This window comes from Ochlerotatus camptorhynchus, unplaced genomic scaffold (assembly GCF_037179485.1).
Source record: "Ochlerotatus camptorhynchus isolate MF236.1 unplaced genomic scaffold, CSIRO-AGI_Acam_v1.1 ptg000082l, whole genome shotgun sequence".
Lineage (NCBI taxonomy): Eukaryota > Metazoa > Arthropoda > Insecta > Diptera > Culicidae > Ochlerotatus > Ochlerotatus camptorhynchus.
The window spans coordinates 3,919,096-3,931,328 of record NW_027040572.1 but is presented as its reverse complement, the minus strand read 5'-3'; the positions used below and the strand labels follow the sequence as shown (position 1 = coordinate 3,931,328).

Genomic DNA, 12,233 nt, shown 5'->3' with positions numbered 1-12,233 from the left:
GCGTAAGCCAACGATCATCTGGTGAGTCAAGCCCTTTCTATTTTGGAGGTAGCGTCCGGCGAATGCGCCACGGAGTGATTTTTTGCCAGTCTAAAACATAGGAGCAGTGCTGATAAAAATCATTCCGAACTTTTTGTCAGTGCGAACCTCAACCTGAGGTAGGTTTTAAAAACAAACGATCAAATTGACGTTTGTCAGAAAACAAGCAGAGCCGATCTTGATACCCGATCCAGGTTGGAACTGAATAATAAACAAATTCGCTATTAATTCATGGCTGAATGTTCATTATCGCCTCCGTTGTTGTCAATATTAATATTCGTCTTCATCTTGGTGGGGATGATTTTGAAGATCAAATGCAAAATGATTATTTTCATTTTACCCAAATATAGCACTGATGGACGTTTCGAATTAGTTTTTACACACAAACCGATGGCAAATTATTGCCTCATGCTGAACTGATGATAAAATCCCGGTTTTAGGCTCTGGAGTCGACAATATTCAAAATAATCGTTTTGTCCAAAATGAATTTGATTATTTTGCTTTTGATGATCATTTCTGATTTTGACAATTTTGGGTTGGATAATCAAGCACTGGAGAATATCAACAAACGCGTATTCGTTGATGCATAATTAATTCATTTGTTCATTTCGCTCGGACGTAACAGCGAAGACTTTCAAAACAAACGCAATTAATCTACACTGGACGTGGCAGCGACGACGAAGAAGGTGGCGGTGAAATATAAGCGGAATGCTAACCTCTCCATCCGGGACGTCGCTGACAAGCTCAATGTCTCCCATACTACTGTGCACCGGGCCAAGAAACGAGCCGGGTTGTTGACGTTTAAAAAGGTGAAGGTGGCGAACCGAGATAACAAACAAAACACGTCATCAAAGCAGCGGTCCCGAAAGCTGTATACGAATCTACTCACAAAGTTCGACTGTGTCGTCATGGACGACGAAACTTATGTGAAGGATGGTGGATTTCAAGCAGCTTCCGGGATAGGAGTTTTATACCGCAGCAGGAAAAGGGAAGGTGGCTGAAATTTTCAAAGCCATCAAACTATCGAAGTTCCCGAAAAATATCTCGTCTGGCAGGCCATATGCACGTGTGGTCTAAAAAGTGGCATTTTTCGTTACTACGGGAACCATCAATCAAGAGATCTACGTCCAGGAGTGCCTGTAAAAGCGGCTGCTACACGGTAAGAAAAAAGCACCCAACGGCCAGTTCACTTTTACCTACTTTTGACTACATAGTTTGTCTCCTTTTCTCCTACTAATGTTGTCAAAAACGAAGGAGCAAAACCACCCAACAGGGGTAGTAAAGTGTGGGAATCCAACGTTGAGTATAATCATATTTACCTACTGTTGGGTACAACTAACTTACTTTTGGTTAAAAAGCCAGTGGAAAATTCCATACGAACTGCACACAAGTAAATGAAAATTACTTTGACCCGCTTTACCTACTTTTGGGTTCCTGCACTATAGTGCCGAGACGAGTGAAAAGAACTTAATTTTGGGTATTTTTTTCTAACCGTGTACCATTACTAAAGCATCATATGTGCTGTTCTGGCCGGACTTGGCGAGCTGCCACTATGGGAAAAAGGCAATCGAGTGGTACGATGCGCACAACCCTCCCAACAGCCCAGAACTCCACCCTATCGAACGGTATTGGGCCTTGGTCAAACGGAATCACAAAAAAAAACTAATAAATCCATGGAAAACGAGCAGCAGTTTAAATCTATCTGGCGTTTGGCGGCGAATAAGGTCGATGAGACCACTGGGCAAAATTTAATGGAAGGGGTTAAGCGGGACGCACGGCAGTTCGGATTTGACAAACCAAAAGAATAAACGAATATTTTTTCCTCTAAATATATGTATTGAACTACAAAAAAAAAATAAGAATATATTTGTGATATGAATTTTGATTTTTTTGTCGACCAATTTTTGCGCGTTTCAGTCTTTATGTCAGAGATTTTACTCATAATGAAATATTCAAAATAAAAAAGCAGTTACAAAATTCATGGATTACCTAGCTCTGCGAATTTTCATAGGTTTGAGATGCTTAAATTTATGAGATCCAGACGCTATGTGATGTCAATACAAAAAGCATAAACAAACGATCATTGCTTATTCAAAAGCAGTAAGCTTTCAAGGCTCCCCCAATCAAGGTCCCAATCGTTGTTATGAAATAAATATAATCAAATTTATTGGGTCACCATTAAAATAAATAGTAAGCCTCAATGTCATATTATTGGTCACAAAACAAATGTACCCAAAAACAAGTTGCCTTCAAGAAATTTGATTGAATAGCATCTTCGTGAGTTTCTATTTAACCGTAGTTTTGCAAAATAAAAAAAATTAAACAGGCCTAGGCCCCTCCAGATAAATTATCTAGCTACGCCAATGGAAGCCAGCTGTCTCCTCTTCCTCTTAGCTCTTGTTGAGAGTTTGAATGTTGGGGAGAGTAGTCCACTTCCAGATCGGGGCGACGTCTAATGGCAAGTGACGAGACTGCCGAATAGGAAAATTCTCTTTCGTATAGGTCTTTTTGGAATGGGTGAGCTCTCATCGACTCTCTGATTGACATTGTGTTTGTAATTTCATGAGGATAATATGGTTTCCTCGTTTGGACGTTTAGGCGAAAGCCGACTTGCCTGATTCGTAAATCCTTTGTAGGAAATTTAATGGACCCGCCCTTAGGAGAGTCTCAACCGGGCAAATTTACATTGGACGTGTGGTCTCCCTCCTGAAGTGGCGCTTAAGCCACACGTTTTAGAGACAGATCGCCCAGGCTGCCGTTCACGAATATGGGAACGGATTTTTTTCCCGAGCGTCCTAATTACATCCGGATTGGATGTATTGGCCTGGACATTTTGTGAAGTAGAGTTTTGTGTTATTGAAATTAACTGATTCGTATTTACTATTTAAGAGAAGACAATTTCATGTAAGAGTGTTGTAAAGTATTTAACTTATCTTCCGAATAGGCAAGATTGCCTCTTGGAGGCAATACATAGTTAATTTTCTGTGAAGATAAGTGTATTTTTAATTTATGTTGGCTGCCGATAAACCATCCACTGCCTCACCGATGTCTTCGATTACGCTTCGTGAAACAACGTTGGGTTGCATATCCTGGACGGATCAATGATGTATCCTCATGCCAAAATAAGCGCTTGTTTACTGAATGTTGATTTAAGACCCTTTCCTTAATTCTGAATAGCTAAAATGAATGATAAATTATACACCGCCCTTTCACTGTTGGATATTTTACTACACCTAATGCAGAGCCCCCTAAACTGCTATGTTATGTATGTACTAGAGGTGGGCAAAACAGCTTATCTGGCTGAGCGGATCAGAACCATCCAGCTCACTAAGGGGAGCCGATTATTTTGAACAGCTCATCAGGTCACATTGACATTATAGAAATTTTGACACAAATTCAAAATTGGAAAATAAATAAGTGGTTTTGGTGAACCTAAACCAATAGAGCTATTTATAGAGGCTTAAAACTACATAAAATCGTAAAAGTAGTCTAAACCAATATATCCGTACACACTTAGAAAAATTGATGTAAATTTAGGTGCTCCGAGACTGACAGATACGAGCGTCAATTTTGACATAAAATTGAGTCATAATAGACGCAAAAATCAGCTCAATCAAACGTATTTTCGAACTTTTCAGTCTCGGAGCACTTAATTTTACATGACATGTCTGTTTACGTCTCATCCTTTAAGTCAAAGATGGATTTCGTCACGTGTAAAATTAGTTATTTCTAAGTGTGTAGCTTACAACATGGCTCAATTTTTCTATTGAAAATGCCACTTACGCAACAACTGAACAACCACCGCGTAAAGCAAATGTGTGCGAGAGAGCTACACCTATATCACATGCGATGATATACTATACACAGCAAAAAAATAATTTTGATATCACGTCAAAGTGGATGCACTACAATCATGTCGAAAATATGGTGTAATATTACTTGCTAAAAAGGACAAAATTATCATTAATACAATGCATGAACTGACATTACGCTGCTTTTACTGCATTTGCTTATTTATGTGGTCATAAAAATTACATGAAATTTTCGACATGATTGTAGTGCATCCACTTTGATGTGATATCAAAATTATTTTTTTGCTGTGTATATGATTGACATCGCTTTTTCTCATGCTATGCAATCCAGTCTACATACAGATTTGATTGCTGATGTTAATTTTCCAGCAGAATTGCTCTCACTGTTCTTTATCTTCAGAGATACCCTCGGGTCCTCGTAATACTACATTATGTACATTAAAAACTGAGTTTTGCCCCCTCGCATGAACGATGAATGCCCCATCAAGTGCAGTCCAACTTTTTATCATGATGACATAGAAAAAATGTTTGAAAAAAATTACAATTTTTTTTTTTCAATTTGTTTTTAATATTTCTAGAAAAAAAAACTAAGTTTTGATTTTTATAAAAATATGTAAAAAACTAAAATATCTTAAAACATTCGTTTTTTCTTCTTTTTGTTAAAGAAAATTTGCGTGTAAAACATTTATTGTAACTTAATTCTTGGGCGTGAAACATTTTTAAACTCACAAATTCTTAAAATGTATTATATCACCCACAATCACGTACGGACTTAAGGCAGCCACATTAATTAAAAGAAATAGGAAATCAATCAGCAAATACGAGATGCAGATATTAAAGGAAATGTTGAAATATTGTAGAGATAGGCCAAAAGGTAGATTAACAGTGTCAAAGCTTTTAGATGGAAAGACAGCAGTAAAAAAAATCAGGGTGATGAGAATAAATTATTGGGGTCACATTCAAAGAAGACCTTAAGGACATCCATTGAAGGTAGCACAGAAAATTAAAGAAAATACTAAGAAAAGAGGTGGACCAGCCAAGACATGGAATGATTGTATAAAAGAAGATAAAAGTAAATTAACAAATACAACAAAAGAAGAGTGGATAACATTAGCTAGGGATAGGGATAAGTTGAAAAGCAAGGCAGAAGAAATTTATAAAGTATTAGGTAGTGAGGAAGAATCTGAAACAGATATAGAGGATTAAAAAGTTAACAGGTTGTTGATAAAAATCAAATCAATCCGATGCAAAAAATGACGGGTTATTGAATAAAAAGATTATAAATCAATGTTATGCACAGTTATACTAAAATAATATATATTTCAGATGATAATTGAAGATGATAGATGAAGACAAGGAAAACAAAGAAAGAACATAAAAATGGAAGTAAGGGCTGCCAGCAGATGAATCAAGAGGTATTCGAAACAAAATTGGTAAGAAATGTCCATTAAAATTGATTTAATACAGATGAAAAAATTTCAAAACTATATACATGCCAGATTTGGAAATAATAGTTTTTGAATCTGGAAGTGTGTTTATGATACCATTATCCATTTGATAAAGGTAGAGTAAACATGCGGGGCTTATTGTAAGTAAAAGTGACCTCGGAGTGGTCGTGAATTACCAGGCATTCTGAAATGGGTCACTGGAGCTGCAATAGAGCTAACACCTTCTAACTCCCGGACTAAACCTGCTTTAAATTAAGAGTAATAAAAAGCAGTTTTCTTCCATAATAACACTGCCGGACAGTGGGGGTTGGATTGTACACACACACACACACACACACACACACACACAGAATTGCTCTCACTGTTCTTGGCTTCAGCTCCAGATCATCAGCTCAGATCCGAATCAGGAGCTGAATCGTGAAGAATCAAAGAGCTGGACGGTTCCGAGAGCTGTCATCCTAAACAGCACCCAGTGCACTATCAGATATCAGGCGGTCAAAAATCAAAAAATAGACTTTCACTAATCCTTATTTCGTTATTTTTGGTCGATAGTAAACATTTCAACTAAGAGAATCTGAAAGTTTCAAGCTTCTAGCAGTTTTAGTTTCTGAGATATCGGATGTCGAAGTCAAAAAAGAGTAAGAAAAGTACAAATTTTGCCGCAAAAATACACTACCACTCAAATAAAATTTCATCCACTATTTATCATATGACTACCACATCATTATACATCGTTGGAAAGGTAATTTAATAAGCTTTCCGAAAAAAAAAATCCATTTGGAAATTTGATGAAGACAAAAAAATTTAAAAATAAAAATAGAAAAAAAATAATTGAAAATTAATGAAAATTTAACTTTATTGATCACAAACTTTCGAGTCTCGCACATTCCCAGGCTAATTCTCAGCTCTGGATAAAGTTTTGAGTGTACTCTAACAAGTACTGAAGAGTTTGCCTGCCCCAATCTGCCCCATTGGAAATATAAGCGATTTGAAATTTTCGGTTATTATGGGAGATTTCAAATTGAACAAGAGCCTGCTTGGAAACAAACTTTTTCAAAAATTATTTTGCAACTTTTGGATTTATATTCGGTTGGTATAGTCGAAATATATTGTTAAAGAACATTTTCTAATATTTCATGACAAACTTTTAAAAAGGGCTTAAGCTTTTGTACAAAAAGAAGTCATCATTATCATAAAGTTCACTGTTGGATGAACGTAAAACTACATTCGTTTATGCTTTATTCTAAAGTAAGTACCTGGGTTATGACGATTATAGAAGCATATGCGTAAGTATATACCTATGCATATGCGCGGATGAGTTTAATTTATACCTAAGTCTGTACTTAACCTACTGTAGTGTCAATTTGAAGCTATAGTGTATTTTGTGTAGCTTTTATTTAAACTACTACAGTGTAATTCAAATTTACGGTTGAGACCAAGTGTGATGAAAAGATCCATAAAATTGTTACTAAATACATCAACAAATGGCATGAAGCTAATCGCACGAAAGAGCGATTTGAGTCGTATTTTCGGAATTGGCTTGATGGAGAATTTGGCATCGAGGAATTCATCGAACAGGAGCAATGTGTTGCCTCAACCTCGGCCTCGGGAACAAAACATGGACGACCTTCAAAACCTTTCTTGGATTTGAGTGAAAGAGGAAAACGTCGCGTCATCGATAAAGAAGCAGTTGATCCAAAATTCGATACCATCGAGAAAGCTTTGTTATTTGCAAAACGGACCGCTTATAATCGAAAGGATTTTAATTTAGTTAAAGTTAAAAAAAACAAAAAAGCTCTAAAACCATGAAGAGGCTTTTAGTGTACTTATCGAGGCTGGATTGAGTAGATTTCAATACGAAGTAATACATAGTGAATCACCTTCAAGATTTGCACCTTACTATGTGATCGGAGCAGTGAAAAAAATATGCGCCCCTCCTAGTGAATTCATCGAAGAAAGTGCATTGCAAATACGAGTGAAACTCCAGGCGCTGATGGAAAATACAGTGAAACGAATCGTCCAAATAATTGATGCAGAGCTCAACGAGTATATGGATAGCAACGATCTAGTTTCTACGGAACTGGTTTTTCTATGTAGCTGGGGTATGGACGGATCAACTGGATATTCGCAATATCATCAAGTGTTACCAGAAGGATGTCAGGACGATTCAGATGTATTTTCGTCCACTTTAACACCAATTCAGTTGTTCATGTACAATGATCGAAAGGAAATTATGTGGTTTAATTCCATGCCTCAAAGTATTCGATTTTGTAGGCCATTCATCCTTGAATTAATTGAAGAGAGTAAAGAAGTTATTCTGGCTACAAAACAGGATGTAGAAAAAGAAATGAGTGAGCTAACGCCAGTGAAAATTGAACTCTCAAACGACAAGTTTATACTTGTTGAGTTTGATTTTGTCCTCAATAAAGGGTGTCCACCATGAAATTGCCACACTATGAAATTGCTCTAACTTTTTAACCGTTGGGTAGAATTTAATGAAAATTTGAGTGGATTTAGTTCATAGTGCATTATTTACATCCTGCAAGTTTTAAAGTCCTGTGATCAAAACTCGCGGAAATGGAGTCGAAAGAACAGCTCGTGCGTGATAAAATCTTGCGCATTCATCACGAGAACAAGGATCTCTCGCATCGTTCCATCGCTAAAACGTTGGGAATCGCGAATTCCACGGTGTCGCGAGTGATTAAGCGGTTCGAGGAACGGTTGACCACCGATCGGAAGCCCAGAAGTGAAGGAAAAAGTATTCCGTACAACCCAAAAAATCACAACCGCGTAGTTGGGGCCTTCAACCGAAATCCGAACGCCTCCGTTAGGGATGTGGCTAAGAAGCTGCACCTAAGCCGAAGTTTTGTCCAGAAGGCCAAAACTAAGGCTGGGCTTCGAACGTTCAAGGTACAAAAGGCCCCTAATCGCGACGAGAAGCAGAACAAGTCCGCCAAAACCCGTGCCAGGAAGTTGTAATTTCATCGACTGCTTTCATAAGTTCCTCCAAGGCATTGAAGTTATTAGTATCGACTACTGAATCACTTACAGAATTTTCAAATATCATGAAACTTTTCACGATGTCGGGATAATCCAGGGATTCTTTTTTCTGTCATCTTTTTGCCATCCAAATGGAACTGATCAGTGGGTCCGATTCATTAATGGCACGAATAAAGACATTGTACTCCGGAGCTCCGCCCCATCGAGAAGTACTGGGCGATTATGAAGCAGCACCTTCTTAAACGACCTAAGGTAGTGAAGACAGTCGAGGAACTGAAGAAAGTATGGGTTTACATGCAAAAAACGGTTGATTCACAGGTTGTGCAGAATCTTATGGCCGGGGTTAAGGCCAAGGTGCGGGCATTTGCGTATGGACTGTAAATAAAATACGAGTAAAATCGTAAAATGAAGTTTAATAGTTATTTCTCAATCCCTGAAAATTTGATGGCAATCGGATGAAAACTCGAATTTTGCGAATCAATTTTGTGTGTGGCAATTTCATCGTGGACACCCTTTATGATAGACGAAAAAGTCTTAACTTATATCACTGGAAATTCGTCGATGCAGAATTGTCCAATATGTGGGGAAACACCAAATGTAATGAATGATGCAGAGAAATTCGAGGAAGGATTTATATCAAACGAAGAAGCCTTGCATTACGGCATATCTCCACTTCATGCTTGGATAAGATTTTTCGAATGCCTTTTGCATATTGCATACAGAATGGATATCAAAAAATGGAAGGTAACGAAACCGTTCAAAGAACTATATGAACAAAGAAAAAAACATGTGACGACACAGCTTTACGAAAAATTTGGAGTAAGAGTAGATCAACCACGATCGGGTGGAGCAGGTACCAGTACTAAAGGAAACGTTTGTCGAAGAGCATTTGGAAATCCCAAGCTTTTAAGCTCCGTGCTGAACATTGATGAAGAGTTAATTTTCAGATTCCGGAATATATTAATTGCTATTAACTGCCAAGAGCCAATAAACCCGGAAAAATTTGATGCATATTGCAAGGAAACATATAGGCTCTATCTTAAATTGTATGATTGGTACAAAATTCCTGCAACCGTGCATAAAGTTCTCGCTCATGCCGGAGAAATAATCATACATTCACCAGCACCACTTGGTTCATTAGCGAAAGAGGCAGCAGAAAGTAAACATAAACAATTGAAAAAATATCGAACCCATCATGCAAGAAAACGATCAAGAGTAGAAAATTTACATGATGTCTTTATTCGTGCCATTAATGAATCGGACCCACTGATCAGTTCCATTTGGATGGCAAAAAGATGACAGAAAAAAGAATCCCTGGATTATCCCGACATCGTGAAAAGTTTCATGATATTTGAAAATTCTGTAAGTGATTCAGTAGTCGATACTAATAACTTCAATGCCTTGGAGGAACTTATGAAAGCAGTCGATGAAATTGAAGAAGAATTTGTTCATGATGATATTGTAACAGAGGAATAAAAAGAAATTAGTTGAAACATTTTTGATTTTGATTATTGTATCATGGCTTTTTGTATTTTTTTTTTACAGAAAATTTGTTGAAAAAAATAAACATATTTCCAAAAAAAAAGGTTTTTTTATTTTTTACGGTGTTCCCCCCAATAAAACCATGGTAGGTTGTCTTTGTTCAATAGATTTTATTCTCTGAAAACAAGCTTGAAACTGTAACCGTTATAAAATCGTAAAAATTAAATTTTAATTAATCAAAAGTTAGGCCCTTTTCAAAAGTTGGTCATGAAAATGTTGAAAAGTGATAACGCACACCTTATATTGATGAAATCAAGCAAGAATAATAGCAGAAATTGTGAAAAAATGATAGAAATATTTTTGACCGCCTGGTTGTATGAAAATGCCCCATAGTGCAGTGATTCATTCCGGTCGATGATTCGGATCCGGAGCTGAGTTGTGAGGTTGAATATCAAGCCGATTTGTCGTGAAACACCAGTAAAACTAAGTGAACATATGCAAAACTAAATCAATAATGTTTCGATTATTATATATTATTAGATTGCAATTAGAAAGCTTCACGGTATTTGCGTTTGTGTGGATCTTCCGCTCCTCATCAGAATGATGGGAGGAGAGTTGCGAGCATATATGCTGAAGGAATAACATCAGCAATAAGAGCCGTATAAGTAAATACATTGAAAAATACCATTAGAAATTTAACATCGTGTAGCACAAGTACATATGTTTCTCTCTCCCATACAGCCGCTTGGAAGTTTGCTTTTACCGTTGATGCTATCGATCAGTAGGCACAAGTTGTATTACGCGCGCATTTTGGTCTACGCGGAGGCTGTTTAATGCGTAAGAGTAGTAATGAGTCCTTTTTTGAAAAGCTCCGCTATAAGTGACGGATTGAATGGTTTAGACTTGTGATATCAGTGAGCTGATGAGCTGCGGTTCCTAAAAAATGAACCGCGGGTCATCAGCTCACTTTAGTGAATCGGGTCTTTAGAACAGCTAGGGAGCGGATCGCCCATCTCTAGTATGCATGGTTCCCAAGCGAAAATATTGTGCATTGAGATAAAATATATCTATATGTCACTGATGAATTGACTTCAGACGTGACTGGTAGCATTGAAAAAGAGCGGACGGAAGTACCAACAACAACAACAACAACAACAACATCAATCTTAAAGTCATGATTTTCGTAAAAGTCGGAAGGAAGGTCTGAAGTTAGACTTTGCGGCTTATTTGCTAGCTCGTTTCGAAAAAGGGATCCCTTTTAAAGCAAACCTTAAAAATTGACCAACATAAAATTTTAAAGTTCCTATCATTAAAGTAAAACTACAAACAAAAAGCATATAATTACCGTTACACAGCTCCAGGTGATGAAAAAGATCCTGCCATTCAAATCATCAGGCGTACTGCTTCAGATCTGGATGCCAATTTTAAATGATATTCGGCAATCAGCACGCTTCTTTGGACGATTATCAGCTCTTCCATTCACTTCTTGCTTCGGTTTGAGAATGTCTGATTGTTGATTCGCGTGCTTCTTCTCTTGTCTTCACACAGGTTCACACCACTTCCCACCAATCTCTCTGGACAACGAGTAATCAGCAAAGAAAGTGCTTGATTTCACGATCTCAAAACAATTCAATTGAATTTAGGCAGCACTAAAGTTGTAAACCCGAAATTGCAATCTTTTCTCTCTTGCTGAACTATACCTTTACTTCCAACAAGCACTCATAAGCCCGTAAACATCGCAAACAGTCGCGAAACAACACTCGAGGAAACTTTTCTGCCCCAAACAATCAAAGCAAGTAAAAACACAAAACTTATGTTGCACAACCGAAAGGAGTTTATCGAAAACCCGAAACGATTCTTCAGACACACAAATGCACGCAAAGCGGTTCGGAATTAATGTTGTATCATGGGATTTGGAGTGGCGGCTAAGTAGAGAGCGAATTTTCAGCACCATTGAGGAGCAGCAGCAGCTCGCCGGGCACTTGAAAATGTTGTGGCACTTTTTGCTTTCTTATTCGTCCGTTGAAATCGCTCGACGAGCACGGCGATCGCTGCGCCCCGGCTGACCGCAATCATCGGTTGATTCGTGTTGATGTGTTGCAGGCGGGAGGGGGTGATCCCTTCAAGCTTCTGCCAAGGGGAGCCTCTCTTTGGCTGGTTCTTCCTGTGGGATGGAAAGGAAAATCGGACATGAATTGATGAATTTGGTAACATGAGTACAGTCGTAATATCGGTGAACACGGCAAGCTAATGTGTAGTTCAAAGATTCCATAAAATAACTGATAGAAGATTAACAAAAATGGCCTGGTTAGTAAATTAGATCATTTAAGCAGTTATGAATGACATAGTGTGAAATTATGTTATCTTTTGTGTCTTTCTACAGTAGCCCCTCCATACATGCTGTGGGTGGTAGTGTCCACCCACCGCTATTTCTCATTTCTATCGGTAGATT

At 37.7% G+C, this 12,233-nt stretch overlaps 1 protein-coding gene across 2 annotated transcripts in view; it reads right to left on the bottom strand.

Annotated features, from left to right (window-relative positions):
- LOC135698130 (uncharacterized) overlaps positions 1–11,920 on the bottom strand; it is a 158,412-nt gene extending 146,492 nt beyond the window's left edge. For both annotated transcript variants that reach the window (XM_065218014.1, XM_065218016.1), the window contains exon 1: positions 11,127–11,920. The gene's annotated coding sequence lies outside the window, so the exon portion shown is untranslated. The remainder of the gene's footprint in view (positions 1–11,126) is intronic.
- Positions 11,921–12,233: the final 313 nt, after the last annotated feature.